The sequence below is a fragment of the Lepidochelys olivacea genome (genome assembly GCF_965140295.1).
Source record: "Lepidochelys olivacea isolate rLepOli2 genome assembly, chromosome: 1".
Classification (NCBI taxonomy): domain Eukaryota; kingdom Metazoa; phylum Chordata; order Testudines; family Cheloniidae; genus Lepidochelys; species Lepidochelys olivacea.
In genome coordinates this window covers 8,810,604-8,829,972 of record NC_140411.1, presented here as the reverse complement: position 1 = coordinate 8,829,972, position 19,369 = coordinate 8,810,604, and the positions used below count along the sequence as shown (strand labels likewise).

Here is a 19,369-nt window from a genome sequence, read left to right as displayed (position 1 = left end):
GCTGGAGCGGGCGTGCGGGATAAGGCAGGTGTGTGCCATGTCTGTGCCCCTCAATGAACTAAGTCAGCAGGGCAAAACACCCCTTTGTCTTGGTACCTTGTAAATCCTTCTGAAAGCAACCTGGAGACACCGTTGTACGCTGCAGCACTGGAGGGGTTAACCCAAGGGGTACTGAATGAGAGAAGGAAACTCTTCCCACGGGGCTAAGGGATAGGAATGGGAGCAGATCAGCAATTTAACGGCACAAGGAATATCTCCCTCTGCAGGAATCGGAGCTGAATGGACCAGGGCCCAGAGAATGCTGAAATGCTGAGGGTGAAGGTAAAAGATCTTGCCACCATCCCCTCCAAACTCCTGGCCAGGCCTGGGAAGTGAAGAAACCTTCCCCAGAGCATCCATCGCAGGTGTTACCCAGATCCCAGGGCACGCTGAGCAGGACTTCAGGGGACCAGGCACCCATAGGCACATGGACACCTGTGCGGCACAGATGTGAACTACAAGGGCTTGTCTACACACAGCATTTGCACCGGTTTAATTCTGTGTGCACCTGCGATGGTTTAAAGTTGGTTCTATGGCTTGAGTTTGTGCCTACAACCCCCCCGCCTCTCCAGGCTGAGCTGCTGTAAGCCAGGTTGGAACTGATTTCAGCACGTCCACATACAAAGCTGCCATAGAGCTGAGCTAAGCCGCTGTAGAAAGACGCCAGTAACTCCACCGGTGTCACTTGGCATGCTGAGCTCCAGAGAACTCTGCCACGAGGCACCGGGCCCTAATCTTGGAAGCTGCCAGTGAGATCCCAGTCGCCCTGCGTCTTCCCTTCCCAGCTGCAACACGAGCCAGTTTGTGCCGTAACCAGCAGTTTGGTTGAATTTCTGCTCTGCCCTCTCCTGCTTCCAGAAAGCCCAGCAGGCCACTTGCTGCACCACAACCAATGGAAGCAGCCCTGAGTCTGCCGCACTGGAGGAGGTGCTGGGCCACCATCAGCTAGAGATTCTCCCTCTGATCAGCCAAGAGGCTGCTGAGGGACGTGGGAGGAGGTGGTGGGGTGGGAGGAAGGGAGGGAAATGGGAGTGGATAATCTGATCTAGGGGGGAGAGGGGCCTGCCAAGCTTTGAAAGTCTGGAAATGTGCCAACCACAGTCATCCCACCTTGCCTCAGTTTCCCCACCTGGATAATGTTGATGGCGCCTAGCTCACAGAGCTAGCTCATTTGCTCTGAGCTCCTTGGACAGAAGGGGCTTGAGGAATACCGTTCTTCCGGGAGCACTGCCCATCACTGTGGTATCTGAGCTGTCCTGAGTACTACTGCTGGGTACGCGGGCAGAGACATTCACCAGTGAACCCCCCCACATACCCTGTGATGGGAGGAAGGTCCATGTTGCTGTCACTGTTTTACAGAGGGGGAGTGGAGGCCTGGAAGAGATTAAGGACCTCCTCCAAAGCCCAATGGGCTACACAGACACCCACTCACTTCACTGGGCGCAGGATCCGGCCATAAGAGCCAGGCCCAAAATGAGAGGGGGCTTGTGTCTGTACTGATGCCAGGAGTCCTGATTCCGCTCCCACCTGGAGGTGGTGTGATCCCATTAGCGGGCGGGTTAGAGAATGCACCTGAGAGGTTTTCTAACCCGGGGGGCTGCCTGGCCCTGGCACGGGCAGGCCAGCTGAGCTGTCATCCCCTTGCCTTCGCTGAGTCGCCCTGATGGGAACGGCGCTGGGAATGCACCATCAGAGGGGGGATAAACCAGCCCTGGGGGACACCCGCGTGGGAAAACATGAGGCTGTCCATACGGGCAGCCAGAGCACGGTGCTCTGGCAGATCACTCAGCAGAGCTTTCCTTCTGTTCAAGCAGAGGAGGGCAGCCGCTTGGGGCTGCCAGAACATGGGACGGGGGGCTCTTATGAGATTACCCCACTCTGAATTCACCAGCCCCTCTCCCTGTGCAGCTCTACTCTGCTGGGAGCGAGCCATTCACTGGGAATGGGAGAGGACAGCAGCATCTGTTCACGGGCATTATCATGCCCAGTGCGGACAGGCGGCCTCATTTGCTAGAGGGGCCGGGAAAGGCTGGGACAGTTTTGCAGAGTTGGCCTCAGGGTGGTGTCAATATAGTCTAATCCCCCACATGGACGTGGGGTAAGCACCTGGATCTCTATCACTGTGGTGTCTGGGCTCCTGCCCTGCAAAGTGCTAGGCCCTGATCCTACCCAGGGGACTTGATTGCACTTTACGATCCCAAAGGGCTTCACAGACATCGATTAAAGTCTCAGGCTCACTATCTCCATCTGGCAGAGGGGGAAACTGAGGCATGGGGGCAAAGTGGGTTGCCCAAGATTACACAGCTAGTCACTGGCAGGGCTGAGGCTATACCAGAGGTTCCTGACTACCCGCCAGGCTGACGGCTGTTCCCTGGAAGGCTCTCCTTCCTGCACGAGAGCTGGCTATTGTCGTCCATTTCCTAACTCCAGCAGAGAAAAAAACCACTTCGCCCTCATGTAAACGCTTTCTAGGCAGAAACAATTCTGCTTCTGTGGCCCGTATTTCCTAGGGTGGCTCTTCCTGTTTGCATTCAAATCTTGGTTTCTGATCTGCTCAAGTATCGATTCCCTGTCCAAAGGCATCTGCCTTTGGAGGCTGCGATTGACAGATCAGAGCTAATGCAGGGAGCCAGAGACCAAGCCGGCAGCTCTAGATCTCACGTGGCTTCTTGAAGGCTGTGCAGGCTGGCTTTGACAACAGCCCTGCCCATCCCTAGACGTTCTCCCAGCGCTGCCCACACGGGAGGCCCTGGTGCCCACTAACTGCCCTTCTCTGGCACCGACAGGAGCAGGGGTCTCCAGGCTGCTCAGGGAGCTCAGTGTGGCAAGTGCCCGGTCCAGAGCAGCGAGTGGACGTGGTCTCCAGGAGCCACAGGTACACCAGAACTTCCCGGGCAGCGCTGCTTTGAGGCTGAGAAAGCCACGCTCCCCAGCCAGAGCCACTGGCCTTGGTGTACCATGGGAACAGAGCTGGGAAGGGCCCCCCTGCTCCGCCCAGCTTCCCATTGGGCAGGAGACTCCTGCCCACCATCCACACGCAGGCCCTACGGTGCTGGAAAAGGTTCCCATGCTGCAGGGCTTAATTTGTGCCAGGGCTGAGCCCCGGCACCTCTGGGCTTGTTGCATCAGTTATGAATGTAAAAACACAACCATTCTGGGGTGGCCCCCCAGCCAGGCCCCCGCTCCCTGCCTCCCCTGACTCTGCTGCAGGAAGAGGAGAGCAGTAAGATGCACCAGCCCTGAATGAGGATCTGTCACAAGGAGGGGTCTGTTCTTCCTGCCTGACGCTGGAAAGAGCAGCTGGGCGGATTTTACTGCCCTTTCCCAAGGCCTTGCCTCTGCCTTTCAGCACGTGAACCCTCAATCCTGGCAAAGAAACGAGGGCACTTGGACGTTCTGGGAACTAGACTCGAACCTCCCCAGAGCCCCGCTGGTTTCTCTAGGTAGTGAAAGATCACCACCCAGGTACGTTCTCTGGGCTTCGGTCAAACCCAGTTCTGAATGCCTCTAGCGTCCAGGCTTCCATCCCATCCCCTGGAAGCTATTCCGCAGCTGATCAGCTCTCAGTACCGGGCAATGGATCCTAACGTTCAGCCTCCGTTTTCCTCTCCTCAGTTCAGCCTCAGCCCATTCCCTCGGGCCCTTCCCTGCTCTGGACTGAGCCTCCCTTCCCTGCTCTGGACTGAGCCCACAAGGTGTCCTGAGCAACTGCCATGGGGCCTGTCAGCACGGAGCCTCCCTCGCTAGGAGCAATTGGGGTTGCTGGCAAAGGAGCTGCCAAGCCAGATCAGACTCATTGTCCCATCAGGCTGGTGTCCTGTCTCTGGCAGGGGCTGGGACCAGACCCAGACCCGGTGGACTCTCTTGCAATTACATGCTTGTGTGGAAGCTTCTTCCTGACCTCGGCAGCTGATGCTTTACTTCCGCCCTGCTGCAGAGCGGTCCCAGCTCACCGAGGGCGGGCTCCATCTCAGGGCCAGGAGGTGATTGAAGCCCTCAAGAATTAACTCATCTTTTCAACCTGACGGCCGTTATATTCTCCCTTCCACCCACTTCCCTCTCTTCTAGGTAGCATGACCCCACCTCACACCTCTCTGCCCAGAACCAAGGCCAGCGTGACTGGCTAATCAGCCAGTGGATCACCCCCTCTGCAGCCAGGGCATGTGTGCATCCCCGCGTGAGCATCGCCAGCGTGCTGGGAAGGGGAGAAAATCAAGGCCGCTCTGAAATCGAGAGCACACTTGTATAGCAGCGCAGAGAATAGTCCTGTACTCAGGACACCAGCCTGGGATGTGGGAGCTCTGCCACTGACTCCGCGTGTGCCCTTGGGTGAGTCACTTAGCCTTGCTGCATCTCAGTTCCCCTTCTATACCACAGGAATAACAGGCCTGTCCCGCCTCAGGGGTGGAGCGAGGATAAATACATTACAGATTGCGAGATTCTCCTCTGCTACCGTGCTGAGGCCAGCTAAGTCCCTTTGCTCTGCATGTCTCATGGGAAATTACCATACTTTTGGTGATGCCTCATATCCACACGCCACACTCGTAACGAGCTCATGATGCATCAGGGTTGGGAGGGTGACAGAGCTGAGAAACCGACTGGCCCAGGCAGTCCAACCCCCTTGGCCTGTGCAGAAGCAGCCCCCCAAACAGAAGATTGGTGTCTCTGTGAGCTGGGTGGGTGGGTGGGTCTTGGTCTGTCCAAGGCACTGGTAAGACCGTATCAGGAATGTGGCGCTCATGTGCTGGTCACCCGTGTTGAAGGAAGAAGAATTCAGGCTGGAACAGGTGCAGAGAAGGGCTGCTCGGACGGGCAGGGCCGTGGAGGAGACTGAGAGAGGTTGGCTGGCTTAGCCTGGCGAAAGGCAGGCTGAGCGGGGATCAGATTGCTCTATAAATACACACCAGGGTGAACCCCAGGGAAGGAGACGAGCTATTGAAGCTAAAGGACAATGTTGGCACAAGAACAGACAGGGAGCGAGTGACCAGGAAACGTGGAGGCTAGGAAGGAGAAGGTTTCTAACCCTGCCGCAACCTCCCAGTAGAGCAGAGAGGGACAAACAACCAAAGGGGCTTTCGGGTGGAGCGTGACAAGTTTGTGAAGGGGACGATATGCCAGGGCTGTCTGGGATAGCCGGGGACTGGGCACAATGCCCCGGAGGTCCCTTCCAGTCCCACGTTAGCATTGTTTGGGTGCCCAACTTGAGTCTGGCTCCTGGAGGGGCTGACCACCTGGCTTCATCTGCTGGGCGCCCAGAAACTCGGGGGCTAAAATAAGTGGCCATGTTTGGAAGCCACTGCCTCAGAAGACATGAACCCCAGGTCCAGCCATGGCATCGAGTGGCCAGAGAACGGTGGACGGGGGGCATTACTCTCCGCCCCCACGAGACTGCAGGGCCGCATGGGGGAGCTTTGCCTGGCTGACCCTGTTTGCCCAGGGTAGGCCTGGCTCGTCCTGGAGAGCGACCAGGCCCCGTCCCACAGGAGCATCACAGCCCCATCCTCCACCCTGCGCCAGCCCAGCCTGCCAGGGTGCGAGGCTGCTCGGCGGCTGGCCCAAGGGTGAGGGGATGGGGAGCTGGAGCCCGCTGGGGAGGGATGCGGGGGGATCTCCAGCCGCCGGCTTCCACGCAGCCTTTAGAAGGATCCTTCCTGCCCCAGCCCGTCGAAAGGACGGAGGGGTCCAGCCCTGGGCACATGCGGGGTGGGGGGAGCGGCAGGGCCCCAGGCCCTGACGCAAACGACATCAGCAGGCCTGAGCTAGTTACAGGAAGTAAACAAACCTCGCCCAGGAACCCAGCCTGCCCCTCCCCACGTGCCCGCTGGTGACTGAGATACCATCCCTGCTTCTGTGTGTGCCCCCCACACACTGCCCTCCTGTACACCCCCCACACCCCCTTCCCCCCCATCCCCACCCCACACACCCTGCCCCACACCCCAAACACTGCCCTCCTGTACACCCACACACGCACTGCCCCACACCACCCTCCTGAACACCCCCACACAAACTGCCCTCAACCCCACACACTGTCCCACACCCACACACTGCCCTCCTGTACACCCACACACACACCCCGCCCCACATCCCTCATGCAATCCTGCTGCCCAAGCAGGGCCGCATGGCCAGCCCACGCACGAACTCCTCCTGGCTCCCACGTAGCCTGTCGTCAGGGCCTGGTGGGGGTGTACAGGAGGGCTGTGTGTGGGGTGGGGGTTGTGTACCGAAGGAGGGCAGTGTACACCCCAATATACAAGTTGCCCCCCCACTGCCCACACCCCCCCACACACTGTGCAAAGCCACAACCCCCACACACTGCCCTCCTGCACACCCACACCCACACCCCACACCTCACATGCTGCCCTCCTGTACACCCCCCCACACACTGCCCCACACCACACCACACCCAGCCCACACTCACACCCACACTTCACACACAGCCCTCCTTCTGTACACCGCCCCCACAGCCTTCACCATACACAGCCCCCACCCCACCCCACCCTCCTGTACACAGTCCCCACCCCCACCCCAGCCCCCTCCTTCTACACCCCCCCACACACTGTGCAAAGCCACAACCCCCACACACTGCCCTCCTGCACACCCACACCCCACACCTCACATGCTGCCCTCCTGTACACCCCCCCACACACTGCCCCACACCACACCCAGCCCACACTCACACCCACACTTCACACACAGCCCTCCTTCTGTACACCGCCCCCACAGCCTTCACCATACACAGCCCCCACCCCACCCCACCCTCCTGTACACAGTCCCCACCCCCACCCCAGCCCCCTCCTTCTACACCCCCTCACACACAGCCCCCACCCCCACCCCACCCCCAGCCCCCTCCTTCTACACCCCCCCACACACTGCCCCACACCACACCACACCCAGCCCACACTCACACCCACACTTCACACACGGCCCTCCTTCTGTACACCGTCCCCACAGCCTTCACCATACACAGCCCCCACCCCACCCCACCCTCCTGTACACAGTCCCCACCCCCACCCCAGCCCCCTCCTTCTACACCCCCTCACACACAGCCCCCACCCCCACCCCACCCCCAGCCCCCTCCTTCTACACCCCCCCCACACACTGCCCCACACCACACCACACCCAGCCCACACTCACACCCACACTTCACACACGGCCCTCCTTCTGTACACCGCCCCCACAGCCTTCACCATACACAGCCCCCACCCCACCCCACCCTCCTGTACACAGTCCCCACCCCCACCCCAGCCCCCTCCTTCTACACCCCCTCACACACAGCCCCCACCCCACCCCCAGCCCCCTCCTTCTACACCCCCCTCACACACAGCCCCCACCCCCACTCCACTGCCCTCCTTCTACACCCCCCACACACTGCCCCACACTACACACACTGCCCTCCCCAGAGTCCGGCCACAGATGCCCAATAGACATGGTGCCCCGACCTTTCACAGCTCCCCCCCCCATCACCACCCTGGCCGCAGCCCCCTCACGCTGCCCTGCCTCCTCTGTTGCCCGCACACGTGTCACCCCAGCCCTGAAGGCCTTGCTGGGGGCAGCAGGATTGCACGGGGCTGGAGGGAGGTAAAACACCCCAGGGCTCCTTCCTCTGCCCAGCAATGATCCTCACCCGGTGCCGCATCAGCAAGAGGAAGCTGGGGCCAGGACCCTGGCGGGTGATTCATAACGACTCCCCCTCCCCACCCAGGGAGGGAAAACAACTCATCTCGCACTCAGCAGAAAAGGGAAGCAAAACCCTCTCTCTGTTTTTCAGACACAAAATCCACCCTCAGCCCCTGCCAAGAACTCCGCCCAGGCGGGGGGTTTCCACCCAGAGGAGGGAAAACATGCCACCTGCTGAATGCTGGGGCCACACCAAGGAGCCTGGCATCCTCCTGAATGGGGCCTGCCCACTGCGTTTCTCTCCCCGCCGGACTGAGTCCTTCCACTAACCCCTGCCGAGCAGCCCCCTGCGCCTGAGTCCCCGGGCTGAGGCCTGGGATTCTCGGCCCCAGCGTCCCTCCCATCGGACGGTTACCTGCACACCACTGCGACTTGGGGCCATGACTCACGATCCTCCAGGACTCTGCCTTCGGACACCTGTCAGCCCCCGAAGGGGTGGCCTGGGTCTCTCCCCTGGGGTGCAGTACTATGAAATATTGTCCTGCCGGGGCACCGAGCTGTCCCCACCAGGGTCAGGGCCCCGTTGTGTTAGGTGTCGAACACACTGTATTTACAGGTCCAGTGGAGCAGGAAATAAACTGGCTCTGCGCCGCCTCCCCCCTTCCAATCCTTTTCTGAAGAGGAAAATGAACGGCCATACAGAGAGCTCCACTCTGCTACACACACACGCTCATGCTCTGTCAGGTAGGAAAAGTACCTGCAATCACTAGAAGCCGCCTGTATCTCCATGGGAGGAGAAGGAGAGGCTAGAGAAGGTGTCTGACAGCCAGGACGACTGGGTTTTACTATAGGTTCCGGGAGGGAGTGTGGGCTAGTGGCTAGAGCAGGACTTCTAGGTTCTCTTCCGCCCTAGAAGGAACATAGGACTAGTCCAGTATGGCCAGCCAGTACAGAACAGGTAAACCCACTTCTAATGGAAATAGCGCCTCCTTCAGAGCAGCACGGCCACCCAACTCCTTGAAAAATGCAACAGCGCTCCCCTTCTGAAAGGAGCCAGAACTCAACACTGTGGACCATCCCCTCTCCAACCTCCCAGCCCCGGGCAAGATCATGGAGAAAGTAGGAACCACCATGCTCCACCAACAGGTGACGTCAGTCAGCATCCCGGATGCCTCCAGAGAGATCTAGGGGCACTAAAAGGTGACCTCCTTGTGGCCATGGACTCAAGTAAGATCTTCACGGTCCTACCACCGGGCCTCTACAGCCTGTGACCAGGGTACTGCTAGCTCTCCCACCTGACACAGCCGGAGCTGACGGCCCAGTCTCCCAGTGGCTCCAGTCCTCCCTCTCCAGCTGTGCCAGAGAGCTGAAGTGCTGCTGGTCAGAAAGGAGAACAGCTGCCTCCACCTTCCATGGAAGGCGTGCAGACCCAATTCATCAAAAGGGCGAGAAACTCAGGGCCCTGTCTGACTCCTCAAAACGCCTTCTTTCGCCCCCAGCTCGTTAGGAAACCTTGTCCCTTCCTCCCGGAGGAGATGTGACCATGGGGATCAAGACATGTGTCACCTCCAGGCCGGGTTACTGTAACCAAAACTAAATGTGAAGCTGCCGGGCAGGTTCCAGCTACCCACCTCCATGGCTCAGACCAGCATGGGCACCTCAGACCCATGCTCAAATGCCTCCACTGGCTCCCAGTCGGCTTCCGAGGCCCGTTTAATGACTCAGCCCTAATTTAAAGCAATTAATGGATCAAGTCCCTGCTACACCAAAGACTGTATTTTGATCTGTGACCCACCACCACAGCTGCGCTCCTCTGGGCCAATGCAGATCACGAAGCGCATGAGCACTGGGGTCAAACTTTCTCAGTCCAGGGGATCTGCCTGTGGAACGATTGTCCAGAGGAGCTCAGGAGAACCCAGAGACTGACCGTCTTCACGAGACACTGCCAAACTTTCTTCCTCTTTGGAAAAGCCTCTCCATCATCTGAATAACAGTCACCAGGCTGAACCCCCTAAGCCCTGCCAACCAATCAAAAACCCTGCACCAAGCAGAATTGAACCTCGAAAAGGAGAGACATGACAGAGACTCCACCAAGTCCACTAGGGACTTCGCTATTGCTACAGATTTGAAATTGAAGGTGAAAAAGGACTTGCGCCCAGTGGGGTGATTGCTTTTCTGCTGTGTTTCCTGCTTCTGATACATTCAAAGAACGCCTTGTGATTTGTTTTGATGTCTTTGCCTGGGTTCTCCCCGAACGTCCCAACCCCTATCTAACACTCTACCTGCTCCCGCCCGCGTGCAGCCAACAGAAAGAAGCTCCATTTTCGGAAGGATGCTGTTGTGGCTTGGAGGACATAAGCTCTTCTTGACTAATTTTTTCATTTATTTTTATCAACTGCTACCTTTCGTTACATTTGCTCCGCAGCTACCATGCCTGCCCTAGACCTACCAGTCTTCCCAGCAATCTAAAGTTAATTTCCAGGACCTCTCTCTTACATCGCCTTATGTTACTGGTAACATAGGCTCCTCCCTGCACATGCCAGAAGCCTCTTGAGAGGTCTCCTGAGATCTGCTACACATGGACCCAAGAGCCATGTCACTGAATTGATCTTCTGGTCACCACGACCCCAGCTATTGCTCATGATCAAATCCACCGTCTTTACAGCCAATGTGTCTCACAACTACCCACCCTGTCACTTTCTTCCTGTCTGCTTTGATAAAGTCCTCCAAGCACCTTTAGCTACAACTCAGTGGTGACTGAAAGTCTCTCTCTAAAAGATCTGCCATAGTTCCACACACACACACACACACACACACACATATCCCTCTCGCAGTTATCAGGCACAAAGCAGGAATGAAGGGCAAGTTTCTCTGGCCTGTGTTATACAGGAAGTCAGACTAGCTGATCAGAACGGTCCCTTCTAGCCTTAAAAATCTACAGATCTGTGAACTAACATCCCATTTGGCAACGGCTTTATCTTTCAGTCTACTGTCAGGTTTTGTACAATGCTCATCATTGTAGTATCTAACTATCAAGGGTGAAATATTTTTTGTTTAAAAAAAAGAATCAAAGGGTTAACTACAAAAAGGAGCAGAAGGCAAAGGGTTCAACTTTAGAAAAAGGCAAGACAAACTTTTGTAAGGCTAGAATTAAGTATAAAAAAAGACAGAAAGTGACACAGCCAGCGTTCGAAACTAAACAAAGGGGAGAGTGAAACCGAAAAGGCCAAGAATAGCTAAAAAGAAAGGTCAAGCTTAGAAATAAGTTAATAGAGAGAAAGCTGAGCTTGAATATTATGAAAAAGGGACAAAGTCCAGGGTTTAAAACCGATGAAATTCTAGTGTTAATTATGCACAAAATAGGAAAATGTATATGTATATATATATATAGAGAGAAAGGCAATTTGAAATGGTTTAAAAATTAAATAGTTATTTTAAGACTAATAACGGCCAATCCTGCAAATAGTTATCCACATGCTTCACGTTATTGAAATGTGTAGTTCCATGGGACTTACATGTTTCAAGTTAAGCATAATCTTAAGTGTTGACGGCATTGGGGCAGGGTCTGGGTCTTCACACGAGGGGGCCCCCATCCTGACTGGGGCTGCTAGACACTACAGCAATGTAAAGACTCTTAACCAGTAATGCCAGAGGGATAATAGTTCCCTTCCTCACCCGGGGGGACCAGGAGGTTTCATTCATTTGTGTTTGCAAACTCCTTGGGATGCAAGGTGGGACGGTCATTCCATGCCCCAGAGAAGCCTACTAATTCTCTGAGCTGCTCGTGAGCGTGCATGGCTTTGAACACAGAAAGCAGCTTGGAACTGTGAAGTACCAGTATGAGAATCAAGGCCGTTCCTACACTGGAACGCCTCTAATTATGACACACCGGCCCCTGGCTGCCCAAGGAAGGGAAGGGAGGGGGCCCGCCGTGCCCTCCAAAGAGATGAAATAATCGTAACCATACAGTAACAAGGAGAACCCAGGGGCAACCTCGTTCCATAGAATTGCAGACGCTTGGACAGAGAGCGACTTCCTTAACAACCAAACAGTCACTGCAGCAAACCACCCCACTCAGAGGAGGGATTGCATTGGGGTTTAGAGCACATGCTCACATTCGGTGGGAACGGTCTGGTCTCACTTTTCCCTTGAGCTGCCTCCACCTTATTTCAGCTCTGTTCCGTTCGCCCCTCCTGAAGCTCCACCACTGTCAGAAACAGGCTACTGGGCAAGGTGAACCACGGTCTCTCATCTCTTCCCTCCTGCCTGCCTCCAGCTCTCCTCCCATTCACCCCTCCACTCTCACCCATCCCGTCTGATCCCGGCTGGATTCGAACCAGTGACCTAGCGGTCAAAAGCCAGTTACTCACCCAGGTCCTCAGGATTATTTCTTCTGCAGCATCAACAACTTAAAATGCATTGTGCAAAAGTACAATGTACAAGGTTTATTGTGTCTGGAAAAATATGCAACAGGCCTTAAATACATTGTGATGCAATGCGCATGAGTGAGCACATCATTGCCCTCTGCTGGACAGACTCAGAACTTATAAGCTGTGTGTCATGTGCACTATACTGCAAGTAGCTAGTGGTGATTCTCCTTTACTAAAAAGGCAGGGGTCAGGTCTATCTATGCTGGTTCCACAAAGTTCCAAGCAGCCATGCTGCATAGCGCGGTGCCAGCCATAACATTGGGGTGGCCCTGGCTTTGTTACACTATTTGAAGGCTGTTTCTCATTCTAAGGGGGTCTGTATTCTCCAGGCAGGGCCGTCTCCCCACCACCATCCTGATGAGCTCAGATCTCCGGCTCCCTCCTCCCCGACTCCAGGTCAAATCACCACCACTGGTAGCCTATGACACTGGTGATATCAGCCCAGGAAATCTGACCCTATGGGTGCATCCACTCAGGCATAATCTGGGAACTGCCCCATCTCAAACCATCTGCTAGCAGCCCCGTCCATCCGAGCTCAGGCCTGAGTCACTGCAGTCTGATGCCCACTTTTATCCCTAGTAAAACGGGAGGTTGCAGACATTCATTCTTAGCCTTTTAGTAACACACAAAATGATCTGACCTCATGAAAAGGCAGCATAGCCCACGGAGGGCATCTAAGCGCAGCTCACATGGTCTCAGCTCGCCTGGGATGGTGAGGGGGAAGACCCCAGCAGTAAGGTGGGGATAGACACAGAGTCCTTGGCTCCAAGGCCAGAAGGGACCCATGTGTACAGCACAGGCCAGGAGATTTCCCCGTAATAATCCACAGAGCAGATCTCTTAGAAAATGAAGAATCAAATCCACTCCCAGTCCTGGGAGGGGATCTTCTCTTCCCCTCCCCCCTTCTGAACAAAACCCAGGCCACGATCCAACCCAATACACCCCATCCCCGAGACAAGGAGATACCCAGGAGGAGCCCACCGCTTTCCGATTGAACAGCACAGAACAAACTCTGATGACTTTCTGACTGCAACATGCTGCCTGCTCTAGCACTAGAAGGGCCCAGCCCGGCTGAGCTTGGCACAGAACGGCTCAGGGCAGTCAGAGGGAGAACCCCAGGGCCAGGCCCACTTTCGCCTGGCACAGAATGAGTCCGCCCAGCTCCCTGCAGCCCAGCTCGGACTGACCTAACAACAACAAGGGACACAAGGGAAACTCCTACTTGCTCTGGGCCAAAGCCAAGCCTAGCTCAGAGGAGGGCTGGGAAGAGGGCCGGGGGAGGGAGGGGAGTGCCAGGCTTGTGGGGGAGGGCACAGGGCAGGCTGTGTTCTCAGGACAGACCTTCTCTCCCAGAAGAAACAGAGCCAGGCAGTCTGCCCAGGCCGCCTGCACCCTGCCCACCCTGGAGGAGGCAGTGGCCCAGACAGGAGCACCCCACAGCTGGCTGCTTCACCATTTTCCTCCTGGAGTTGCTCCTTTTCAGAGTGCAGCCCAGCCTGGCTTGGCCCAGGTCAGCCTCGCCTGGCCCAGCCCAGCCCGGCTCAGCCTCGCCGGGCCTCCTTCACAGGCAGACACAGCAGTAGCTCTTGTCAGTTGCAGGGCCTTTGGTGAAAACTCTTCCTCCTCCTCTCCCCCCATATCCGTCACTCCAGCCCCACAGCCCGACCCCTGCTTCTCCCCCAGGCTCTCTCCTGCTCCCGCTTTGCTGACTGCAGCCGGGTCCTGGGAAGCGTCCTGGCCCCCGTTCCACCAGGCACGCAACACACCCCACCCGGCGGCACCCAGCCCGCCCGAGGGGACCCGCCCTCCAGAGGACAGACAGCAGCGCCCCCACCCCGAGGGGTCCCCCCTCCAGAGGCGCACTGCACAGCTCCCCACCCCGATCCGAGGGGACCCGCCCTCCAGAGGACAGACAGCAGCGCCCCCACCCCGAGGGGACCCCCCCTCCAGAGGCGCACTGCACAGCTCCCCACCCCGATCCGAGGGGACCCGCCCTCCAGAAGCGCACTGCACAGCGGCACCCACCCCGATCCGCGGGGACCCCCCCTCCAGAGGACAGACAGCAGCGCCCCCCACCCCGAGGGACCCCCCCTCCAGAAGCGCACTGCACAGCGGCACTCACCCCGATCCGCGGGGACCCCCCCTCCAGAGGGACAGTGCATCAGCACCCACCTCGGGGGACCCTCCAGAGGCGCACGGCACAGCGGGACCCCCCACCCCATTCCAGAGGCTCACGGCACAGCGGGACCCCCCACCCCTCTCCAGAGGCGCACGGCACAGCGGGACCCCTCTCCAGAGGCGCACGGCACAGCGGGACCCCTCTCCAGAGGCGCACGGCACAGCTCCCCACACACTTTCTGCCAGGCGCCTGGCACAGCTGGGGACGCGGCCCCCGCCGGGCTAAGGGGCGCGCCCGGACCCCCTCTCCCAGAAGGCGGGGGGAGCTGCGGGGAGGCAGGACTCACCCTGGCTCATATCTCGGGGCGGCGGGGGGGGCGCCGTGACCCGGGTGTTTCTCGGCTGGGGGCGCCCGCCGCTGCTGCTCGCTGCTGCTGCTCGCTCCCGGTGCAGAAGGAAGTGAATGAGGCCAGAGGAAGTCTGCAGAGCAAGGCACAAGAGAGCGTGAACAAGGAAGTTTCTGCTCCCCGGCTCTTACTTCCCCTCCTCTCTAGCCCTGAGCACTCTCTGCTGAGGCCAACTTTCCTCCAGTCCTCTCCCCTCTGGCTCTTCCCCCCAGTCAGATCCCAGCCTTGCCCCACAGTCAGCCCTGCCTTGGCAGGTCGTGCCACACCCACAAAGAGGAACCCCCAAATCTCTGGGGGGACTGCACCCCAGGAGGTGCCAGCCCTGAGTCTGCCACCTTCTGTTCAGCTGTCCAGGCTCTAACCACCCCGAGGACTCCTCCAGCCTGGCAGCGGGACCGTGGGTAAATCACACACCAGGGAAGCGCCCAGGCACTGCTGTGATGAGTGTTGGAGAAGCGCCTTAGGGAGCTGGATAGGGTAGCCAGCCAGCCTCGTGTTTGCGGCCTGGTCCCAACAAGCACACGCACCTCGGGGGCGTCATTGTGTTATAACCCAATGCCAATGACATCCCCGGGGCAGGCGGGGGAGTCAACGGGGCATCAGTCAAAGCCTCCATAGGTGCCAGACATGGACCCACCCAACCCAGCACAGCCAGTATCTGCCCCGTCCACGCCCGCTTCTCCAGAAGTTTCTCTGTGTGTCTTGCTCATCTCTTAACCAAAGGGAAGCCTGCTATCCCTCAGGGCACCAGTTTCCAACCTTTCTTCATTTGCGGGCCCCTGAAAAGTTTCGCAGGGCAGCGCGGAGCCCTTTGGAAATACCAGACACAGTCTGCGGAGCTCCCCGTCGAAAACCACGGCCCTAGCCACTCCACGGCCCATGAAGGCTAGCGCCACTCCCAGGCGGGTTTCAGAGGAGCAGCCGGGTTCGTCTGTATCTGCAAAAAGAACAGGAGGACTTGCAGCACCTTAGAGACTAACTAATTTATTTGAGCATCAGCTTTCGTGGGCTACAGTTCACTGCACTGGATGCATGCAGTGGGGAGCAGAGGAGGTCAGGACAGCCGCTGAGCTGCCTGCAGTCAGAGGAGCCTGGCGACAGGCCGCAGGGCTCGGGAAAAGGTTACAAACCAAATGGTTTGGCGGGCGAGCGTCACGTGCAGTGTCCGGATGTTATTATATAAACGCTCAGCTCCCCTGTGAAAGCCACACTCCTGCACCAGCCTCTCCTGTAGCCTGCAAACAGCTGTCGGCTCTGGGTCAAATTCACCCCTGGGGGAACCTGAGCAGCCCAGGCTTCTTTACCCCGAGCCGGCAGCCCCAGCACAGGGAGGCTGCTGCCACCCAGAGGCCAGATGGTGCCATGCCCCAATAAATGCCGAGTGATGAAGGAAGGCTCAAGAAGGTGCCAGGGGGCTGTTGGTTGTTCTGGGGGAGGGGTTAGTGGGACAGTCTCTGGGGACGTGGGGGCATTTCTTGCTCCTGTTGAAGTGTTCACGGCAAAGCTCAGATTCGTTACCATGCAAGTCCTGGAGCCGGAAACGCTTTCCGGCTGCAGTACGCATGGGCCACTCCATGCAAGGGTTTATAGCCACAGGACCATGAGACACAGGCTGGGAAGGGACCTCCTGGGTCATGGAGGCTAATGCTAATGCAGGCAGCCCCGGCAGTCTTAGGCATTGTGTCTTCAGTGAACCCCACCTTCCCCGTCGGCCCGGATGCTGTCTGCAGCACAGTGCTCGGGTCAATGGGCCCCGAGCTCGCCAAGGCCGCCAGGGACACTAAGAATTCCTCCCTCCTGTCCCCAGCAGGACCCGGTGTGGTGGGGGAGCGGCTGCCTGGATTCTGATACATCCCCGGGGCTGATACACGTCACCCCTCCACGGGAGGTTTGGACAATGGATCTGGGTTGTCTCATACCAACAGGCATAGAAGCTTGCGGGCACCGTGCGTGCGGGGCTGAGGCCCCCTTTGTACAGTGGACCAGCCTGGGCTCCTCCGTGTTCTGGGTCCGCCCGCAGCCCTGCATGGTCTGAACGTCCCGATAAGAGCAGACACAGCCTTTCCTGATTCATTACTCGTATGTCAGCCGTGTCTGCGGTGTCCTAGTTCAGGCTAAGGTGGAGATCCTGCTTCACACTCCCCCCACGCACATGCATGCCTGCCATTCTCAGCTGCTTTTTATAGCCTTCTCGAGAACGCAAACAGGCTCAGCGCAGAGCCAGCCGTGTGTTTGTAAGTCTTTTAACCGATTGAACCAGCCTGGTGCTGCCTAGGGAGATGCTGTGGTGGCAGAGTGCCCCGGGACATGCCCTGCATGCTCCAACCTGCCCTCGGGCCCCTCAGAGCCCAGCCTTGCCGCTGGGAGGGACCTTACCTAGATCATGCACAACTGAACAGACAGCGGAGGGGGAGTGCCAGGGCTAGAGAGGTGTTCCAGGGGCTACGAGTCATGTGAGGAGCCCAGATACTCCAGTGAGGGGTGTCATTGTTGTACGTTCTCAGCCACACACGTGATGTTACAATTGTTCTGTATAATGGAGACAAGGTGGGTGAGGGGATACCTTCTATTGGACCAGCCTCTGGCCATGGAAGAGAAGCTTCCAAGTCTACACAGAAACTCATCTCACCCATGGTATCGGATGGGCCTGGACACAGGGTCACCTATTTGCATGTGAATTGGACTGGAAAGCTTTTTACAGTGTGTAAACGAGCACTCACTGTCTGTCTGTCTATGGGATACCAGAATAATGTCAGAAACACTGCGCTGGAGACAGGAGGGGCGTGTGCACGAGTGAGTGTGAGAGGGACATGGGGATATGCAACAGGCTAGCTGGCCCCTTCAGTGAAAGGGGGCTCAGCGCTCCTGTTCCAGTCAAGGGGCACCCTAGTTTGATGTCAGAAGAAGGGTGGGGCTGCCTCTGGTGTTATAAATGAGAGTTCAGCAGCCTGAGAGGGGAGTTTATGAAACAGAGAGAGGGTGGCTGAAGTGGCTACCATGCATATAAAAGGAAGAATGTGTAGGTAGAGCTATGCAGGTCAGAGCTGGGAAAGCCTGCACCAGTAGACAGGCACAAAACACCAGCACTCCACAGGGGCACGTCATCAGTCCTACCTTCTTCAACATCATGACAAATGATCTTCCGAAAGAGAGCTGAGCAGCCAGAGGCATCCCTCTGATCACCAGCGACCACCCCGTGGGGAAAACCCCGAAATCCTGTGTCAAGGTTCCTTCCCCACTCTGAACTCTAGGGTACAGATGTGGGGACCTGCATGAAAACCTCCTAAGCTTACTTTTACCAGCTTAGGTTAAAACTTCCCCAAGGTATAAATTATTTTACCCTTTGCCCTTGGATTTCCACTGCCACCACCAAACTTTATCAGGGTTCCTGAAAAAACAGAGTTTGGACACGTCTTTCCCCCCAAAATCCTCCCACCCCTTGCCCCCCACTTAGAATCATAGAATATCAGGGTTGGAAGGGACCTCAGGAGGTCATCTAGTCCAAACCCCTGCTCAAAGCAGGACCAATCCCCAATTAAATCATCCCAGCCAGGGCTTCCTGGGGAAGGTTTGGTAAAAATCCTCAGCAATTTGCATAGGTGACCACAGACCCAAACCTTTGGATCTTAGAACAATGAAAAAGCATTCAGTTTCCTTACAAGAAGACTTTTCATAGAAGTAAAGAAAAGAAGCACCTCTGTAAAATCAGGATGGTGAATACCTTACAAGGTAATTAGATTCAAAACATAGAGAATCCCTCTAGGCAAAACCTTAAGTTACAAAAAAGACACACAGACAGGAATATTCATTCTATTCAGCACAGCTATTTTCTCAGCCATTTAAAGAAATCAGAATCTAACACATACCTAGCTAGATTGCTTACTAAGTTCTAAGACTCTATTCCTGTTCTGTCTCCGGCAAAAGCATCACCCAGACAGACACAGACCCTTTGTTTTTTCCCTCCTCTCAGCTTTTGAAAGTATCTTGTCTCCTCATTGGTCATTTTGGTCAGGTGCCAGCGAGGTTACCTTTAGCTTCTTAACCCTTTACAGGTGAGAGGATTTTTCCTCTGGCCAGGAGGGATTTTAAAGTGGTTTACCCTTCCCTTTATATTTATGACACCCCCCCCAAATCTCAGCTAGGGTGAAACGCTGGCTGGGATTTCTTCCTGGAGCTCTAGGAAAAAACAGAGTTAATAAGACACATGCACCTCTAAATATACTACCAAGTACATAAAGACTAACAATATTTTCCACATCTCAAGGATGATTTTAACCAGTTGATTCTGGGAAACTTTCACGGGAGAGTGCATTAGCCACTTTGTTAGAAGCTCCTGAGATGTGTTGGATTTCGAAATCAAAATCTTGGAGAGCTAAACTCCACCGATTAAGTTTTTTGTTATTTCCCATGGCGGTATGAAGCCACTGTAGCGCAGCGTGGTCGGTTTGCAGGTGGAAACGCTGTCCCCAAACATATGGGCGTAGCTTTTCCAGGGCGTAGACAATGGCGTAACATTCTTTTTCACTGACTGACCAGTTGCTTTCCCTCTCAGACAGTTTTTTGCTGAGAAACACTACAGGGTGGAATTCTTGATCCGGTCCTTCCTGCATTAAAACTGCTCCCACACCACGCTCGGACGCATCTGTGGTTACTAGGAACGGTTTGTCAAAGTCTGGGGCCCTTAGTACAGGGTCAGACATGAGTGTCACTATGGAAACTGAATGCTTTTTCCTTGTTCTAAGATCCAAGGGTTTGGGT

General features: G+C 56.4%; 1 protein-coding gene across 2 annotated transcripts in view; it reads right to left on the bottom strand.

The window, feature by feature from the left end:
• Nucleotides 1–14,698, bottom strand: part of RHOG (ras homolog family member G) — a 29,808-nt gene extending 15,110 nt beyond the window's left edge. For both annotated transcript variants that reach the window (XR_014711742.1, XM_084629048.1), the window contains exon 1: nucleotides 14,552–14,698. The gene's annotated coding sequence lies outside the window, so the exon portion shown is untranslated. The remainder of the gene's footprint in view (nucleotides 1–14,551) is intronic.
• Between the last annotated feature and the right edge of the window lie 4,671 nt (nucleotides 14,699–19,369).